The sequence below is a fragment of the Mesocricetus auratus genome, unplaced genomic scaffold (genome assembly GCF_017639785.1).
Source record: "Mesocricetus auratus isolate SY011 unplaced genomic scaffold, BCM_Maur_2.0 Super-Scaffold_15014, whole genome shotgun sequence".
Classification (NCBI taxonomy): Eukaryota; Metazoa; Chordata; class Mammalia; order Rodentia; family Cricetidae; genus Mesocricetus; species Mesocricetus auratus.
Window position 1 is genome coordinate 18,095,879 of NW_024429186.1, and position 20,739 is coordinate 18,116,617.

The 20,739-nt window shown below is 42.9% G+C and overlaps 1 long non-coding RNA gene across 1 annotated transcript; it reads left to right on the forward strand.

The window, feature by feature from the left end:
• Nucleotides 1-4,248: 4,248 nt before the first annotated feature.
• On the forward strand, nucleotides 4,249-16,168 carry LOC121139273. Its single transcript, XR_005876182.1, has 3 exons — nucleotides 4,249-7,183; nucleotides 8,349-8,519; nucleotides 14,186-16,168. It is a non-coding gene; the product is annotated as an uncharacterized LOC121139273 (long non-coding RNA).
• The last annotated feature ends 4,571 nt before the right edge of the window (nucleotides 16,169-20,739 follow it).

The window sequence follows — 20,739 nt, forward strand, 5'->3', positions numbered from 1 at the left end:
ATGTCAGGAGCTTCACAACTACCTAGAATCTCAGTTCCCTGGGTACCTGCATCAAATATACACAGTACATAGTACAAAGTAAACACACACACACACACACACACACACACACACAGAGAGAGAGACAGAGAGAGACAGAGACAGAGACACAGAGAGACAGAGGCAGAGACACAGAGAGAGAGATCTTTTAAAAAGAGACAGTAATGGGTGGATAGCAGAAGGGAGCACTGTTAACACTTGGAATTCAATGCATGTGGGGCACCTGGGAGCTCAGGGAACACCCCTCATTCATTCACCAGTAAGAATTGCTGAGTGCTGGGGAGATGATAAAGGACAATAAGAGAAACCCCTGTTCTCTGGAACCTGGGTGTTTCCACATTCTGGAAAGGGAAGACAATGGGTGGCCAACAGAAGCATGAACAAGATCGTTTCGGAAGGTAGTCCATGCTGTGAAGACAGCAGAGTGACGCGATGGAGAGAGATGAGTGCAAAGAGGTCCTATCACGTTAGGAGGGACCATGGAAGTGACCCTGTGAGGTGTCGGTGGAGAAGGACTCTGAATGGCACTGACAGTGCTCCATGAGAAGGTTTGGTGACAGAGTGCTTAAGACTCTAAGGCCAAAACACTTTTTCCTAATTAAAGAAAAAAATCTAGACGTTTTATTAATAATTTTTTGACCATGTGTCTGTACATGCTCCCATGGATACACCTGCAGAGGCCAGAAAGGGCCACGGGGTGTGTCCTGCTCTAGCACTTTCTGCCTTATCGCCTTGAGAAAGGAGATGGGTGAACCTGAAGCTAACTGTTTTTGTGGCAGCTGGCTGGCCTCCCAGGATCAGCCTGTCTTTGTCCAGTTTTTAACATGGGTGGTGGGGATCCAAACTTGGATCCTCGTGCTTGTATGGCAAGTACTTTAGTGAGTGATTCATGTCTTCAGCCGCAGGTTACTTTCTTAAAAATTAAAATGAGAAGGATTGGCAACATCTCTGCTGTCAAGGTTGGCATAAAAGTGATGGAGGTCTCCATTCTTCAGGAAGGAACTCCAAGACATGTATTCTTTTTCTCCTTGCTGACAATAAGACATCCGGTCAGCACTGGGAGATGCGTTCTTTTCCGTATTTCTGTGTTTTATCTGTGAGATAAAGCACACCCTCGGATATGGAGGAGATCTGCTTAAGGCAGGCCCTCAAACACATCTGCAAGTGCGGATGAGGCTTACAATGCCTGCAGATCTTCCTGAGCTAAAGATGCACAACCTATCTGTCCATCAAAGTTCACAGAGCATGTGTTTGAACGATACAGCTAATACTGAACATGCATGCCTGGAACTCTTGAGTCTCCCGTTAGTCAGTTTCCAGCCTTGAATGGTAGGGGTTGTGATTGACTGGTACCAACAAACCTCGGAACACTGGCCCTCAATGTTAGTAAAGACTGGGAAACATCTGGTCACAGGATCACCACCTCCACACATTGAAAGCAAGTCACATGTTCCAAAGACCAGATGGTATTCCTAGTATTGTGGCTTAAGAGAAATGTCCTCTCCTGAGGGGTAAGAGAATGTAGGAGATATTTCTTCTTAACAATGTTCTTGATGTAACCATCATAACAAGATTCACCTGGCCATTTCTTCTTCTTTTTTTTAAAGACTTATTTATTATATATACAGTATTCTATCTGAACGCATGCTTGTAGGCCAGAAGAGGGCACCAGATCTCATTATAGATGGTTGTGAGTCACCATGTGGTTGCTGGGAATTGAACTCAGGACCTCTGGAAGAACATCCAGTGCTCTTAACCTCTGAGCCATCTCTCCAGTCCCTCACCTGGCCATTTCTAAGGTCCCGCAGTACAAGCCCAAGAGGAATAGAATAAAAGACAAGCAATCCAGTCAAAATGAAGAGTGGAGACAACACATTACCGCCCTTGGTCCCTGTACCCCTCTCAAAGGAAAAGAGGGGGCAGGCTTGACATTTTATCTTGGAATTACTCCCAAGAAAGGCAAATATGCAAACATCCTCTCCATGCTCTATCACAATTTCTTTTTCTCCATTTTCCCAAATCTTACCCATCAGTGGTAGACCAAGTAATTCCTCCTTTCCCAAGGTGTCCATACCCCAGTCCCTGTAACCTGTGATTATGTCCCCTGATGTGGTTAAAGGCACTGTGGAGAGGTGGTTGAGGGTCTGAAGACGGGGAGGTGATGGTGAATTTTCTGGGTGTGGCTAATCTCACTCCAAGGAGGGCCAAGACGGGAGGGAGATGTGACAAAATATGGAGACTAGAAAAATGGTCTTTGAAGAAGGAGAAAGGGCCATGAGCCAAAAAATGCAAGAGGTCTTTAGGACCCAGAGGACAAAGACAGTGTCTCCTCTACAGCCTCCACACAGATCACAGCCCCGATGAAAAGCTGATTTTAATCAGAAAGACCCGTGTAGACTTCTGGTTTCCAGAAACCTAAGGGAGTCGTGCTGTTGTAGGAACTCATTCAGCCAATAGCCTTTGGGGTACCAGTCCATCAAGGTATGATCTCAGGTACTACATGTGAACTGATAAGGGAGAGAAGATGCAGGATCTTGCTCTTGGGTGCTGGGGGTAGATCTGATCGCAGCTTCCTGCGCCCCCAGGGCAGAAGACTGGTAGTTCTCTGCCTTTATTGTGTGAGTGTTCCCCAAGTAGATATTTGATATTCTTCTATTCATGCTTTTGTGGACTCCCTTACTTACCATTACACTGTGCTGTTTGAAGCCACTATGTAAAGCCACTGATACAAGTGATGGTTTCTCACTATAGCATAAGGAAGTCAATCTACCAGCTCAAGTCCTCTGGTCTTCAGAAAGTATGTATAGACTTTAGCCCATGAATAGCTTATGATTACCTATTAACTAGTATGGAGCCATTAGAAAGTTAGTACTGAGCAGCCGAGGTGTCTTAGTTACTATTGCTGTGATGAAACATCACGACCAAAAGCAATTTGGGGAGGAAAGCTTTTATTTGGCTTACACTTCCATATCACAGTTCATTGTCAAAAGCAGTGAGGAACTCAAGCAGGGCAGGAAGCTGGAGGCAGGGGCTGAGGCAGAGGCCATGGAAGGTACTGCTTACTGGCTTGTTCTCCATGGCTTGTTCATCCTGCTTTCTTATACAACCCAAGATCACCATCCCAGGGGTGTCCTCACCCATCTTGGGCTGGGCTCTCCCCCATAAATCACTAATTAAGAAAATTCCCTACAGGCTTGATCATAGCCTGGTGTTATGGAGGCATCCGCTCAGTTGAGGTTCCCTCCTCTCTGATGACTCTAGCTTGAGTCATGTTGGCAGAAACTAGCCAGCACACAAGGGATGAGTCTGCTGATTTCTTCTAAGTACTACTTTTGCTTTGTAACATGACATTCACTCAATTAGACAGAACAAGGATAGTCCCCTCTCCTTTTTTGGGACAGGATCTCATGTAGCATAGACTGTGCCTCAAACTCACTATGTGCTAAAGAGAGCCTAATCATCTTGCCTCCACTTCTTAAGTGCTACGGTTATAGATATTCCCATCATGCCTAGTTGGTGATTCCTTAATAAATTCTTTTGAATAGAGGGGTGAAAATTGAACTGCTTTCCTGTATTTCTTGTGCATCACAGAACTGAATGCAACGTATGCAAAGACATGCATATGTTTGCTGAACATTTTTCTCAAATCCAAAATATTTCCTCTAGGATTCCACTTTTGCATATTGGTCCCGTGTTGATACTTGAAGCTTGTTGAGGGAATGGTCCTTTAATAAGATGTTGGTTAAAATGGTACATTGTTAAAAGTTATATTCTCTAAGCATTAATTTCAACTTAAAACATAAAAACATGTGATCAAGGGCTGGAGAGATGGCTCAGCAGTTAAGAGCACTTGCTGTTCTTGTCAAGGACCCAGGTTCAGTTCCTCACACCCACATGGCAGCTCGCATTCATATGTAACTCCAGTTCCAAGGAATCCCAGGACCAAGTACATGCCTAGTACCCACGGAGATAAGAAAAGGGCATCAGATCCCAAGTAACTAGAGCCCATCCCCTAGGCTCTCATTTGCTAATCTTTTGATGAGCAACCAAGGACTTACGGTTATAGTCTACAGTTTCTTATTGTATGTCTACAGACAGGAATCCTTCTTAGAGCTTTGTATATATAATATCCAAGTTTCATTTGTAATTTCGCATTCTGGTCCCTAAAGAATGTTACGTGTTTCCTCAAAAACTTAGACATAGAATTATGACATGGTCCAATAATCTACTTTAGATAGATAGCCACAGCACTGAGGCAAGGACTCAAGCAGAGACTTGTACACTGGTGTTCGTTGTAGTATTCACAGCATCCCCAAAAGTTCAGCGTGGCATACTCTTGCTTATTTGGGTTAGGAGGTCACTGATAGACTGAGAGGGGCCTCACACAATCTAGACTGGCTTTTAGCTCACTACATAGCTGAAGATGACCTTTAAGATCCTGATCCTCCTTCCTCCACCTCCCTCCAGCCACCATACCTAATTATATGTGATGCTGTGGATGGAGCCTGGGGCTTTGTGCATGTCAAGAAAGCTCACTACCTACTGGGCTATGTTAACTTCTTCTTCTTCTTTTTGACAACTGTTTTTCTTTAACTTGTAGAGCTCAAGCTAATGTCTTCAAAGTAAAGAATATTCATCATAGACAGACAGACTGTCCAGTTCAGTGAAAGAACACATGAGAGGGTTGAGGAAGAATAGAACTCCACAGCTGAGCCCCACTGTGAGGAATAACCCATTCATTTTCCTTCACTGCAAATTCAACATAAAAATTGAAGTTCCCAAACCACCAGCTTTCATTTTTTTTGGACAAAAGCAGACCTCTAAGTCACTTACCAACAAATACGGTTCAAGGTTATTAAATTTCGCTTTGAGGGGAATTCAATTAAATCGATCATTAGCTATTCAGAGTGGATTTATTGATGCTGACTCAAATTTTTAAAAATAAAAATTTTGAAAATCATTAAGACAAAAAGAATTTAGTTTCTTAGAAGCCTGCCAATATTAATTGCACCAGAAAGGCTGTAATCAGGGTCTATGTGGGGGATCTTGCTTGTATTATTAAAAAAACAAAGTTATTTTAGAATGTAATCTTTCTGAAGCAAAACTCTCCCCATGGTACCACTCTGTTTCAAAGCCTTCAGGAGTTCTTAGATCCTGAAGGTCACCTGTCACGGAGATGTGGCATATAGACTCAGTGGACTAGCTCGTGGTGCCCCCCCACCCCAGCCTCATTGCTTTGGAGCTCTGAGCTTTGGCATCTTGGTGTTTGGTGCTTTTGTTTTGACCGCTCCTCTTAGTGAAATGCTGACTATGCATTGCCTGAATCCACTCAGCCTTCAGTCTTTCACCCAGGTATCGTCATGGCCATGAAGATTCCATTCCCTGGGCTTGAGAACAAGCCCCTTTCTACCTCCCCTGGTTCCTAAGCATATTCCTCTAGAATACCCAAGGGACTGCTGTATACACTTGTTTCCATGCCTCCTGTTGCCTGGTCATGGGCTTCTCAAGGTCAAGTGCTGTCTGTGATTCATCATTCCAACTTCTGAAGCCCTGCCTCCCAGAGGGGTTCAAGAAAGACTGAATGAATAAGCAAACTAACTACCTGGGCTAACACTGTGTCTCTGATGGTAACCAGAAGTGACTTACAAGAAGGTATCATCATCTCACTGGGTAAGGAGAAAGGGATGGCCCTTGTTCCATTTCCTCTTAGCCATTTCTTTAATCAGCCATAAGTCATGCTCCAAGAATCAGTGAATTATTCTCTCTGCTGCTGTCCTCTCACAAAGCCATGTGGATCACAAGTAGTCTCTCTATGTGAAACCTACCGGTGATGAGAGATGACACAGGAGAGTGCTACAAGAAATACTCAGGGTGTTCACTGTTAACTCTGTTTTAAATGCCTTTGTGTTGTGTGTGTGTTAGGAGGCGCATGCCATGATTAACTCTTTTTTAAGAACTTTGGCAATGCTTGCACATGGCAAGTGAATGTGGAAGTCATGGGACAACTATTTTGAGTTGGTTCTCACCTTGCACTGCAGGTTCCGGAGATCAAACTCACTTCATCAGGCTGTGTGCAATTTTTACCTGCTGAGTCATTTGACGGCCCACTATTATTTGTTTTTATTTGGCACTTATTATGTACTAATCACTTTGTATATACTAATCAATGAACTCTGATACAATTCCAATAAAATATATACTATTACTATTTCCACTTAAAAATTTTTCAGATGAGGAATACATGAGACTTAGAAGGTTGCTTGATGAAATAAAGCTAACAAGTAGCTGTTTGAGGATTTGAACTTAGTAGTCTAACTACACAGCCTCATGTTGCTATGCACATCAGTACTATAGCATCTAATTTATATTAAATAGATACATATGTATTATGCATGCCTCCATTATTTTGAGAGAGAGTTCCACTATGTAGGGTGGGTTTGAATTTTCTCTTCTTGTGCCTCAAATTTCTGAATGCTGGGGTTACAATGCCCGCATACTAGTTCATGCTCCAAATTGTTACTGGTGAAAATATAGAGTGTGTGTGTGTGTGTGTAAATATATACTAATTGTTTAATATAATATTTTATTATATAGGTCTACCAATAAGAATGTAACTCTTTCTTCTATGGACTGATTCCTTTCTGTTGTTGTTTTTCAAAACAGGGTTTCTCTGTATGGCCTTAACTCTCCTGGAACTCTTGCTCTGTAAGCCAGGGTAGTCTTGAACTCAGAGATTCACCTGCTTATGCCTCCCAAGTGCTGAAATTAAAGGCATGTGTCACCCACCCAGCTTAGAGTGATTCTGTATTCAAATGAAGTTTAAGTTAACAACCCTATCACCAGATTGACTGACTATTCAAATGTCTTACCTCATTGATCATAAGTAATGAGCAGAGCTGCCCTGTAGGCTGCAGTTTGCCGACCTCCAGATCATGCCTTCCTTTCTTACCAAAATTAGTGCCAATTCCCGCACAATGCAGTTCAAAGTGTCTTCCTTACTTAGCTCTCACTGTATTCCCCAGCATGTCATTATTTTCTACCTGGAGCATTGCTGGTTCTCCTTGGATGCTTCCAAAAAGCTTCATGGTACAGTAGATTAAAAGAAGTCAAGAAGAGCTGGTCAGTCTTGGATCTACAACTTTGGGTACATTATTATTATTATTATTATTATTATTATTATTATTATTATTAAAATTGTTCTCCTTGCCTCAGTTTCCCCCATTCATGCATAACCTTGTTTTTAATCCTTTACTTCGTGTGGACAAAAATGCAACCAGTCACCAGTTTCACTACTACTCAGCTCTGCCTTCTCATATAGGACCTCAAATATAGACCTATATGAGAAGTACCTTTCTTGGTGATTTATAGGGCACTTCAACTACATATCTGTTCGAACCTACACCTGCTGAGTGCTCCCATTGTTCAACCACAGACTCTGCTGCTGCTGCTGCTGCGGCTCCATCAGGTGCGATCACTGATGCTGTGCCCAGATCCTGCCAGTGACCCAGTAGTCTGGATGGTGATCTTAAATGGACCAAAATGGCCACATATCCCATCCATGGTTCACTAGGAGAAGGACACTGGAGCAATATTATCTAAGGTCCCACATATTAAGAGTCTCTCATGATACAATCCTTATGGGAGCCCCCTGTCCTGACATAATCCACAGCTGCAATCACTGGGGCTTGAGCCACTAGAACACTCCAAGGCTCAGTCAGGAGACAATTATCAGAACCGAGCTATAACATTTATGAGTATGACTTTTGTTTGTGATCAGGTAAAGTCTCTCCATGTTTTACTGAGATGTTGCTTCTGGGTTGTTCATTCCAAAAGATTCCCAAACCCCTTTAAACACAGTCTTTCATGACTCAGACTCCAGCCCCTGGACTAAAAGTGAGACAACACACATACACACACACACTCACACACACACACACACACACACACACACACACACACACGCACGCACGCATGTATGCACACACACATACAGAGAGAGAGAGACACTGAGAGACAGGGAGACAGAGAGACAGAGACAGAGAGAGAGGCAGAGAGAGAGGAGGGGAGAGAGAGATGACCATTGCATGTTCTAAAATGAGCTTAAACTTTCTTTTGTGCTAGCTCTAGGGTAAGCACACAGAGCTTCTTTTGCATTACACATAGGTGTCTCTCCTGGATCTCCAATTCTGGTCTGGCTCTTGTTAGGGTGACTCTGCTGATGGGGTAGTAGCTTATACATAGCCCTTTCAGGAAATGCTCACTGCTGAGGATTTTCCCAGGTTCAAGTGTGTCTTTATGTCACCTTGTAGGTCGGTAGATGTGTTCTCCTGATGTGAAGAGCCTCCCCTCTGACAGCTGCAAGCCTCACCTGCTCATGGTTTCCAGAGGCTTACTATATTGCACATCCCGGGGGCATTATTCAAAGCCATGCTTCTGTATGGTGAACATTACTAAAGTGCAAAACCCTTCATTTTATAAATGTGAGTTATTTAGTCATTCCTCTACTTTCAGCATGTATCATCTTCAAATTGTCTGTTGTTAAAATTGCTTCTGTGAATGTATGTGAATCTCTGCCATTCAATATGAAATGCACACATTCTGTCTCATGATGAGTAATGACAAAGCAGACACTATCAATACAGGAGTAGGTTAGACTTTGTCAACCAAAGGAATTTCGCAAGGGCCTGCTCTTCATCACCAAGTTGAATTGGAACTCTGTCACAGCCTTGACACTATAGTTCTGTCAATTTCTCGAAAGATCATGAAATGCAAAGGGGATTCTTTGTAGCAGATCAGCACACACAAAGTCCCTGAAAACTAATAACTGGTGTTTTCAGAATGGCTCCTCCCACTTCGTTATTTAGATACAGGAACGAAGATACTCCAAGGACTTTGGATGATGAGTCTCCAGCTTTTCTGATGTATCGTGTTATTTTAAGCATCGTGTTATTGAAATAGTCTTGATTATATAAAATAAACTATAGTCTATTGCATCAGATGAAATGACATCAACCCTGAAATGACTGGAAATTTCGTCACTGAATAACCTTGGGGTGTTTTTCAGTTTTTGTTTTCCTCTCCCAACCTTGTGCAATCCAAATGCATTCTTAATTTCTCCAACAGAGGCGACGGTTTACTCACATCAACAACCCCTCCACCTTGCACATTATCTCCCTCGATTCTCGGAACAATCCTCCGAAGTACAAACAGCTATTTTTATTGTCCCAGTTTTATGGCTGCAGAAGCTTGGGCTGGATGGCATGAAATGATTTCTGGTCTGCTTCCCAGTTTCCAGGCAGGCTGTGGTTAATGAAGGAGAGGCAGCTCTCAGATAGTGCTGATTGAGCCTGGGTCCTCCTTTCAGTCTCTCTCAGTTCCACCCAGCAAGGGAGGGGCAGCCCCTGTTCACAGAGCGGGCAAACAGCAAAGCATCCATGGGCACTGGACCACCTCTCAGGGACTCTGATCTTGGCCTACTTCCTCACTCTCTGCCAGGGCTGTGTGGAAGTCATGACATGCGCTAACTAGCGGCTCTGTCAGCGCCAAAGCGTGAGTGCTCGGGTTGGGATTCTTTCTTTAAGCAAAGTGACTCAAGAGCTGAAAAGAAGAGGGGCTTCCTGTTCTTCTGAGTTAGAGACACTATCAGATTTCAGTGTTAATTTCTGTTACTACTCCAGAGGGAGGAAATCGGCATAGTTTAATATTCAGTACTTCCTATCCCCCCCCCCCAGAGTCTTCCAGTTAACAAGCCTTGCCATAACTGGAAGGTACTCTGCATGATACCAAAGGTGAAAGGTCAACATCAACCTAGCTACAAACCCTATGATGGACAAACGCGGCCCTGCATGCAATACATGCTGGTGTAATAGTGGCACAAAGCTTGTAGGAGTAACCAAGCAACACCTGATTTGACTTAAAACCCACTCCACAAGATGGAACCCATGGACTATGCTGCCTGAATGGTCAAGAAGCTGTGACTAGATAGTCCAGGGACCTAAGGGGAAGCAAACCCAATACCACTGTTCTGCTAAAGGAATGTAGCAATAAAATGACTCCTAATGACATTTGACTATACTCATAAATATGTGCCTTGCTCAGCCATCATCAGAGAAGCTTCCACCTGCAGCAGATGGGAACAAATACAGAGACCCACAGAGGATATGCAGAGCCAGAGACCTTGGGATACTCAGCCCTAAAAGGAATGTCTCCATCCAATACTTCTCACCAAGGTTCAGGGAGTTCTTCAGAAGAGGAAGTGGGGAAGCAAAAGCCAGCGGGGATGGGAGACACCAAGGAATCAAGGTCTTCTATCCACTACAGGGCAAGTACACATATGAACTCACAGAGACTGTGGCAGCATGCACAGGTCTGTACCAGATGAGGTCCATAGAACTGAAAGGAAAAGTGAGCACGTGTTCCCATTCCTAACACAGAAGCAATCTCCAATTGACAGCCAATTGCAAATGAAAAATTAGTTTTCTCCAAGGGAGTCTCAATGCAGAATCTAACCGCTCTTAAGGGTAGGCCCCATGCCTAGTAGTAGATGACCAACACAAAGCTCACCCAATGGTATCTTTGGAGGTTCTTTGTTTTATAATATTAAGTCAGGGCAATTTGTTTCATCTTACAGGTCCTTTACATATATATCATGGCTTTTATTAGTTTTGAGTTTTATGAGGTTCCTGAGTGTGTGAACGTGTGTGTCTTTGCATATGAGTTTCTTGTGATTTTTCTTTGATTCTTTTTCTTGTTTATTTTGTCCTATTCTGATTTGTTTGTTTTGATTTGTCTTATTGGATTAATATTCCTTAGATGTTTTATTTTCTAATTAGAGACAGAAAGGGTGTGGCTCTGGATGGGAGGGGACGTGGGGAGGAACTGGGAGACATAAAACTAAAATCAGAATATACTGTATAAAAAAAATTATTTTCAGTAAAAGAAGGGAAACAAGCCCTGCCATAGTCAGTTTTTCTTCTAAGGGTGAGAGGTTTCATTTTCAAATACAAATGAACAATAAAGGACATCAAGGCATAATCAGAAAAGACTTCATTATGAAATAGAAAGACTACAATGAAGAGGGAATTAAAAAAACCCAGCCCAAATCAACAAATATAGGGGACACGGTTATGTTGAGAAAGAAAACCTAAGTGCAAGCCAACAGAACCATTAATGTTTTCAGAATGACTTGTGATGAAGATGTTTTTTCCACAAAAGAAGAAATAGGATGCATGACAGAGGACACACAGAAGAGTTTATATTGATTAAAAACATGACCATTAAATTACAGAAGAACCCCTGGGACTTTGGAATATTTAAGCTGTACCACTTTTCCAGAAAGTAGAATGAAAAGCTAAGTGCTTTTGTTTGTTTGTTTGTTTTGTTTTTTTAAGGTAACAAAGCTAAACAGAACCAGAAAAAAATACAGGAGGTCCAACAGTCCATAGGAGATTCAGAAAGAAAAGTCATACAAAAGCAAGGCAGAATGAGGTGTGGTGGCTCACACTCGTAACCCCAGTATTTGAGATGCTGAGGTAGGGAGATAGCCTGGGTTTCACAGCAAGACTCTATCTCAACAAAACACAAACACCACACCCACACTAACAAACCAAGGATAACAACAACAAAATGACCGAGAGAGGAAGAGATAAAGAAGAGGAAGAGGAGAAGGTGGTCAGAGAGAAAGAGACTCTTATGTTGGACCTCAGCCCCCAAGGGGTCTCTGTAAGTCAACAAGTCCATCCAGTCCAAGTGCTTCCTGTTTTCTACTCCTGGCTTCCTGCCCTAGCCTTGACCCTCTGACATCAATATCTAGCAGGAGGAAAACATGCTGTCTTACCTCCTGGGGTTTTTGACTGTGCTGTAAGCCTGTATATAAGGCTCCTCCATCTCTACAAGAAAGAGCCCTCTTAGCACTTGCAATAAAGACACACACATACTCTCTCTCTCTCTCTCTCTCCTGACAATAAAGGCAGCACATGCATTCTCTTAGTACAAACGGCTGGACGTCTTGTCTTTCTTTTCCTGATACCTTGGACTTGCTTGTGGCATGGGTGCCACACTCTTAGTTGATGGAACAAGAAATGAAGGTGTAAGCATATGAATGTCACATATGCTTGTTTGTTTTCAGTGAACCCAATTTTACTTCCTGGGAATAAAGCATTAGTATTTGGAATTTATCATCTGAATGGATTCCTGTAAAGACTAATACTGAGTAAAATTAAGTTTAATTGTATAGAAAAGCAAACTGGATGAGGAAGAGAGGAGAAGAGGAGAAGAGGAGGAAGAGACCCTCTCAACACTGATGGCCATATATCTTGACTAAAAAGGTACAGAGTTGGAAAAACAACTAATTTGTCATATAATCTGATTTTTTTAGACCATCTAAGACAGAAAACAATTGAGGCTGGGGAGTGGTGGCACACACCTTTAATGCCAGCACTCTGGAGGCAGAGGCAGGCAGATCTCTGTGAGTGTGAGGCCAGTCTGGTCTACAGAGAGAGTTCCAGGACAGCCAGGGCTATGCAGAGAAACACTGCTTTGAAAAAAAGAAAGAAGGACAAAAGAAAAGGAAGGAAAAAAGAAAGAAGGAAGGAAGAAAAGGAAGAAAGAAAGCAAGCAATTGAAAATTTTACAAAATAAAGAAAAGGCTGGCTATAAAGGAATGGAAGCAAAACACACACCAGACTTCTCACTGACAACTCCAAACTCTTATAGAGGCAATAGTGTGATGCCTTTAGTATTCCAAGGGGAAATAACCTTTGATCTAGAATATCATAGTTAGCCAAAATATCAGTCAAAGGTGAACATAGGATAAAGATCTTCTGGGAGAAACAGGGCTTGGAAATTGACCTGTGACATACAAGTTCTTAGGAAGTTATTTGAAAACTTGTCCAGGTAGAACAAAAGTATAATGTAAGAAGTAGGTGATCCTGGCAGATCTGGAATTGACCAATGGAATTGACCCATGATGTTATGGGTTAATTTAAGCTTAAGAGCTTGCTGGCAACAAGCCTAAGCTAACACCAAGTTTTCATAACTAATAAAAAGTCTCTGTGTCATTACTCGGAAGCTAACAATATAAAGAAATCTTAGCTACATCCTTTCTTTTGGTTCATTTCTTGGTTGAGTGAAATTCCTCATAATGAACAGTTTTTCCGATGATATGGCAACCCTAAATTTATGCATTCCCAGGAACAACTGTTGGTGGCTTTTATAACCAAGGGATAACTTGGCAGAATATGAGTCACTAATCATATCTTTATCTTATTAAATTTTGTAGGGCTTTACTGTCATTTAACATTAAGTATTAATTGGTCACCATCATTATCATTATTGTTATTATTGATGGGAACCAATGAGCTCCACCCCAGTCCCTACTCTTGACTACGTTTATCTTGTGTATTTTATTACTGATTACTCTGCAACCATTTTTACCTTGACATATTGTGAAGGTTTGAGAGAAAATGCCCCTCAAATGGAGTAACACTATTAGGAGGTGTGGTCTTGGAGTAGGTGTGGTCTTGTTGGAGGAAGTATATCACCATGGAAGTGAGCTTTGAAATCTCAAATACACTCAAGCCATACCTAATGAGACAGACCACTTCCTGTTGCCTGCACAAGATGTAGAACTCTCACCTACCTCTCTAGCATTGTGTCTGCCTGCATGCCTCCATGTCCCACCATGATGATAATGGACTGAATCTCTGAACTGTAAGCCACCCCAATTAACTGTTTTTCTTTATAAGATTTGCTGTGGTCACGGTGTCTCTCCACAGCAATAGAAATCCTAACTAAGATACACACAGTATGTGCTTTCTGCCTATGGACTTAAGTTTTCGTTTAAGTTAACTTTCTTCTCTTGTTCCACTTATTCTCAGTACTTCAGGAATGCCAATTATGCACATGTTAGAACGCTATAGTCCGTTTTTCCTTAACAATTTTTATTTCTTTGTATTTTTCTCATAAGGTTCCATTGTGTTTTCACTTGTGTTTATTCTGGTTTTGATTGAGTTGAAAGAGCTTCCTCTTTTTCTTTTTCTTTTTGAGTTCTGTAGCTCAATTTACCCCCTACTTTTGTTGTTCTAGAATTCCTTATTTATAGTCCTGAAACTCCTGTTTGAATCATTTTTATTTTTCCTAATTTCAGAGAGAAGAAACTTTGTAATTTTCTCCAACACAGTGGAAAGTTATTTGTTAAACAGCATGGCCAAAGGAGGAAGAAGGATTTCCAGGCAGCTGACAGCTTACCTTTGGTGTGATTCTGAAATACTCTTCTCCTTGAGGCATGTCTCTGAGATTCTCGGATGCTGCTTTGTGGGAGGCTACTGAAGTCCCTAACATCCCTGGGCCCTTAGGCTTGCCTCATCTATTCCCCCCTCCCTTTCATCCTTCCATTTCCAGGAGATGCTTGACTTGGAGGCCACAGACCACAGAAATAGGAAATTGCAGCCTGGTTTCTCCTGGATTTTGACTGTGGAGATGAACTGTGCCCTGCTTTAAGTTACTCTCTCTTATGCCTTGCCCTGGGTGATTCCATTTTTTTCCTTTGTTGGTTTGCTTGTAAGATGATATAGCCCTGGTTGCCTGGAACTCTGTAGATCAGGATAGCTTCAAATTCACAGAGCTCTGTCCATCTCTGCTTCCCAAGATTCCTGAGATTAAAGGTGTGTGCCACCATGAAGAACTTTCTAGTGGCTCCATGAGGTGGTCTGAAAGAAAATGGTTCCCAAAGGGAGTGGCACTATTAGGAGACATGGCCTTGTTGGAGGAAGTGTGTCAATGTGCATGTTGGCTTTGAGGTCTCCTTTGCTCAAGCTAGGACCCAGTGAGACAGTCTACCTCCTGTTGCCTGTGAGTCAAAATGTAAGAACTCTCAGCTCCTTCTCCAGCGCCATGGCTGCCTGAGTATGGTCTTGTTTTCCACCATGATACTAATGGATTGAACCTCTGAACTGCAAAGTGAGCCACCCCCAATCAGATGTTTTCCTTTATAAGAGTTGCTGTGGTCATGGTGTCTCTCCACAGCAATAGAACCCCTAACTAAAACACTCCATTTTAAAAAGCAGCAACTGACTCCATTCTGAGTATAAATACAGAAGCAGAATGACTCGGCATCTAGTTTGTATACATAGACACCACCACCTGTCCAGCATGAATCATAAGGCACAGAATAATAATTATTCATACAAGTACAAAAAAAGTTCATCTATGATTTTTTTTTAAAAGTAGAATGCAATCGTATAAAAAAATCTAAGTTTGTGAACTTATGGAGCATTCTAGGCCAATGAAGGATGCAGCAAAATCACGCAGACCCCATAAAATGAGAAATACCTAACACTACAGTGACAATTGCTGTTACCTGACCACCCGATGACCATGCATCAAGGAACCAACAGGCAGAAACTGACGGTCTCCAGGGCTTCAGCTTAGCACAGTCTCGTTGCCTGACATGAGTCACACGAAATTGCTTGCTATCCACCCAGCCATCCATCCATCCATCCATCTTGAGCCAATCCTGTGCCTTCCCTCCACACTGCCCATGCCTCTGGAGACTCTCAGCAGCTCTCCAACTGTGCTAATTACGGCATCTAACCACCTGTAATGATTCTTTTGGAACCCATATCAGATCCCTGACTCAATCTTTAGAAAGGCTACTTCAACAGTTTTGTAAACATTCTGTATTTGTGTGTGTGTGTGTGTGTGTGTCTCACACATATCACTCTGTGAAATATAATGTGTGATCTGAGAGTTAATGTTAATAATTGAGATTGGAATAAAAAATGTAATAGGGCTTGAGAGATGGCTCAGCAGTTCAGGGCATACTTCTCTCACAGAGGACCAGAGTTCAGTTCCCAGCACCACATCTGGCATCTCATAACTGCCTGTCACTCCATCTCCAGGGGATCCAATGCCTCCTTTGGCCTCTTTCTGTACTTGCACTCATGTGCAAGTTCACATTAATATATGCAATTAAACAGTAAAAACTAAACCTGAAAAATAAAAGAGCCTGGGATTGCCAAAGGCCATGCTATCAAAGGAAATCAAAATTACTTGTTAAACTGCAGATAATGAAACTGATATAGTTTGTGGATTTATTGTTAACCAATAAACTCTGACACATGGAAAGATACAAACGTGTTTTTTGTGTTTTTTACAGGGTGCTCTGACATGTGCCCTCAGTCAAGGGCAACAGAAATAGCCTGCCTTGTTTTGGGAGACTCTTAAGTACCCTGAGAGACAACTAGAAAGGACGTTTCTCATGCCTGGTACTGGGATTTTTATTGGATAGTCTGTTGCACTTTTTGAGAGTAGCATTACCATCCCAAGTGACATAACTTTATTTAAATGAGCCCCCCAAATGCCCCCCAAAAAGCCAAAACATAAAAAAGCATAACTCCCCATGGCTTTTCAAACCCTTATTGTTACTTATCCTTTTCCTTTCCCTCTGTGTTGGTCTCTCCCCCATCCCCAGTTAAAGCCCTCTGTAGTTCTCCCAATGCCTGTTTCCTGCCATTTTCTTTCCTTGAGATACTTTGACCCCTGCTTGGGATCCCCCTTTCCTTTCCCGGTTTCTGTGGGGATTCCTGTTTGCATACTCACTTGTGAAGATTCCGAGCTGGAACCAAAGCAAGAGAGAACATGTGGCATTTGCCTTTCTGGCGCTGGGTTACCTCATTCAGCACAGTAGTTTCTGGTTCCATCCATCTATTGTTACCACTATTAAAACCAATATCCTTTTTTCTAGGTCGATTTCTGCTAGAGTCATACCACTATCATAATTGGAAAACCTGTATCACATTCTTTAAATAGGAATTTCCTGCCTGCCTGCCTCCCTCCCTCCCTTCCCTTCTCTTCCCTTCCCTTCCCCTCCCCTTTTATCCCCTCCCCTTCCCAGTCTTTCTCTGGGTCTCACTCTGTATCACTGGCTGTCCTGGAGCTCACTGTGCAACCAGGCTGGCCTTGAACACAGAGATCTGCCTGCCTTTTAAAACAATCAAGGAAGACAAGAAGATTCTGGCTAGATATATTTCTCACTGGGAGCTAAGTCTTTTCTTTGTTAGGAAGGGAGATTAGCACGAATTACAGCAACACGGAAGACTACTGGCATCATATTAAGATGTTCTTGATATAATCAAACTGAAAGATAACTAAACAAAATTGAGCTACTTTCAAAAACTGTTAACCTAACATAGCTAGATGGCTGTTCTAAGCATTTCCTCAGCAATGTAAGTCCCCTCTCCCTTTTGAGACACACCACTCTAAATCAAGGATTTTGTCCCTTAGGCCTGTGACACTAACATCCAAGGAGCCATATTTTCTGCTCAAGGCTGGAGGCAGTATATGTCAGCACTCAGCATTTTATTAACTTTGCAGTTTCTGGCAAAGGGACAGAAAAAGGAAGTTCTTGGATGGCGATGGTGCACACCATTAATTCCAGCACTTGGGAGGCAGAGGCAGACAGATCTCTGAGAGTTCCAGGCCGCCTGGTTTATAGAGAGAGTTCCAGGACAACCAAGGCTACACAGAGAAACACTGTCTAGAAAACAAAAAACAGAACAAAACAAAGCATTCTTCCTGTTCGCTCAAGAAGAGGAAATGAGATTGGTGAGCATTAGGCCAGTTTCTTCAAAGTCCTGGTTAAAATTTTATTCATCTTCAAAGATTCAGAATTAAAAATACTTGCAAACCAAGGCCTTGCAGCAACTCTAACCTAAACTAGGTACTCCTGATGGGTCCCATTTCCCCTTACGGTGTGATTATAATGGAAAGCCTGCAATTTCTTTATGTGATTACCTAGAATTTATTTCCATTCTTTAACTGAAAGCTCTATAAAGAGCAAGGATGGCAACTGTTTTGTGTACACTGTGTCCTTGACACCTACCACGGTAATTGGTACATAATGGGTGTGGAAGTTGTTGAATGAACAAATGAACAATTGCATCCAGCCATTGCTTGGTTCCAAATAGCACAGCTAAATAGGTAGTCACGGTGTAGAGGAACAGGCATTCTGGGCAGGTTAATCCAGGGAGCTATATCTAACGGGGGCTCCAGAGATGTTCCTGTTTTCTCTTTCATGGTAACCTGAGGCGGCAATCTGTCAACTATGGAGACCAAATAGCGACCACTGTCTATTTCTAAAGGCCCATGAGCTCAGGATGGGTTTTGTATTTTTAAACAATTGGAAAGATATTAAGACAATACTGTGTTATGACATGTGAAATTCAAATTTCAATATCTATTAAAACATCTTATGGGGCCAGACGTTGGTGGCGCACACCTTTAATCCCAGCACTTGGGAGGCAGAGGCAGGCAGATCTCTGTGAGTTCGAGACCAGCCTGGTCTACAAGAGCTAGTTCCAGGACAGCCTCCAAAGCCACAGAGAAACCCTGTCTCGAAAAACCAAAGGGAACAAAAGCCATCTTATGGGAGCACAGCCATTTATTTCTGGTTCTGACTACTTTCCAGTGGAGTTGAGTAGTTATAAATGAGAGCATATGGCTCAGAGAACCTTGAATTTGCTATCTGGCCTCTAACAGGAAAGTAGTTTGCCAGTCCCTTATTTAATCCATGCTCAATTTAGAAGATCATTTTTAGATTATTTATGTTCATGTCTTTTCTCATTATCATTTATTTCTGCTACCATAAATTAAGCTTACAGTGCCAGACGCACAGTAGATTCCTTCCCTGAGAGTTCTCCCTTCCTTTTAGTCGCATATAAAATAACGAGTTACAAGAGAATGGCTTTGCTCTTCTAACTAGTATGTGGGATTTCTCATGCACTTAATACAATCTGCAATTCAGTATAGCATTTAAGATTCTCCATTGTCTTACTGACATGGTTCATCTTCATTCTCAATTTGACTGGATTTAGAATCACCTAGACGACAAACCTGGTGGTGTCTCTTCTAAGGTTTTCTCTGGGGAGGTTTAACAGGGGAGATCTGCCCTAGCTGTGGGCAGCACCATCCCATGTGCTGGAGTCCTGGACTCAATAAAAAGAAATCTGACTGCCATGGTTCATCTCTGTCTGCTTCTGACTACAACAGACACATCAGGTCAGTGGTCTCCTGATTCTACCATTATGCCTCCCCACTCTATGATCCAATCTATCCTCAAATGTGAGCCAAAAAACCTCCCTCTTTAAGTTGCCTTTGGAAGGTTTTTTTTTCCAGCAAGAAGAATAATAAAGATACACTCACCTTGCCTATTGCTTTGTTTCTCTTACATTTCCATTCAGACTATCAATCATTCCACCTAGCAGTACTTGGTCTCCTGTTGATTGAGGCTCACAGTTACCTGTGTGAAATGTCGGCAGTGATATTTTTGTCTTACTTGTCCTTTAAATTGACTGTTCAGATTTCCTTCTTGCCCCCAAAACCTTGAGAATGATTGTTGCCATCTGTTCGATTCTCCAATGGTTTATATTGCTCCAGATTTGTTTAAATTATTTATAGTTTTCTGTGTATATTATGCAAGTTGTCCATTTCTCAATTTCTATTAAGGGCTGTTCAAGAGCAGGAATTGTATCCTATTTCATGGCTCTACACACCCTTTGGTGCCTGGGAAGAGTCTGGTAAACATGCAAAAATGTGGGATGCACATGTAGCTTAATTGGGAGAATGCTTACCTAGCATTCATAAAGCTCAGGTCCAGTCTCCAGCACCACATGCTGCTAATTCCAGCACTTGAGAGGTGGTGGCAGAAGGACCGGAGGTCAAGGTTGTACTGAGCTACAAATGAAAAAAAACAAAACAAAAAAAACCAATTTCTCATCGTGAGCCAGAACCTTGGCTTTTTATGTAGGAACTACCTGTATTTACTTAATTTTTAAAAACTTGTTTTTGCTTTGTGTGTGTGAGTGTGTGTGTGATGGGTATTGTAGAACTGTATCCAGGGCAAGTTGTTCGTTCTCTCTTTTCAGTTAAGGGGCGTTGCATTCTGGCTGTCCGCGAGCACTTTTACCCACAGAACCATCTCGCCGGCCCCTGTACTTAAACACAAAATCCACTTAACTTATTTTAGTACTAACTACAGCGAATAACATCTTACGAGGACATGGCATCTCCCAGACGGTCACGCATTTCTACATCGCGTCCGAGGTCTCTTACACGCGCGCGCAAACACGTGGGTGACAAGTGCTTCTCAGCAGGACCCTCCTTTGTCCACGGTGATTGGCGGACCAAACGGCCCAATCACCTTTCCCCGCCTCTTTCCGCAGTAGCCAATCAGAGGTCCGAAGCGCCTCCTGACTACTAGACTCTGTTTACTAACAGATCGAAGCTGGGGAATAAGGGGTGTGACCATTCTGGGGAGGTCAGGAGAGGGAAGGCCTCCGTGCGCGTGCGCACCAAAGCCAGTGGGTGGGGCCGAATCTTGGGTCTTGCCAATCGGAGCGTCCGCGCTCCTCCCTCTCCTGCCTCCCCGCCAAGCAACAACAATTCGAGCAGCGGGGCGGGGCGGCTCGTGAAACGTCTGGGCCGGCCGCCCAATGGGAACGGGCGCTCGCAGACGCGCGCGCACTGCGCCCAATAGCGCTGGGGGCTCGGGCCGTCTCCCTGGCAGGCTGTGGGCGGAGCGGCCTGGCGGAGGAGGTGGAGGCGCGGGGCGCGGGGTTGCGGCGTACTAGCGGTGCCCGCTGAGGGGAGGAGGCGGAGGAGCTGCGCGGCCAGAGCGGGAAAGAGACTCGCCTCGGCGACGGA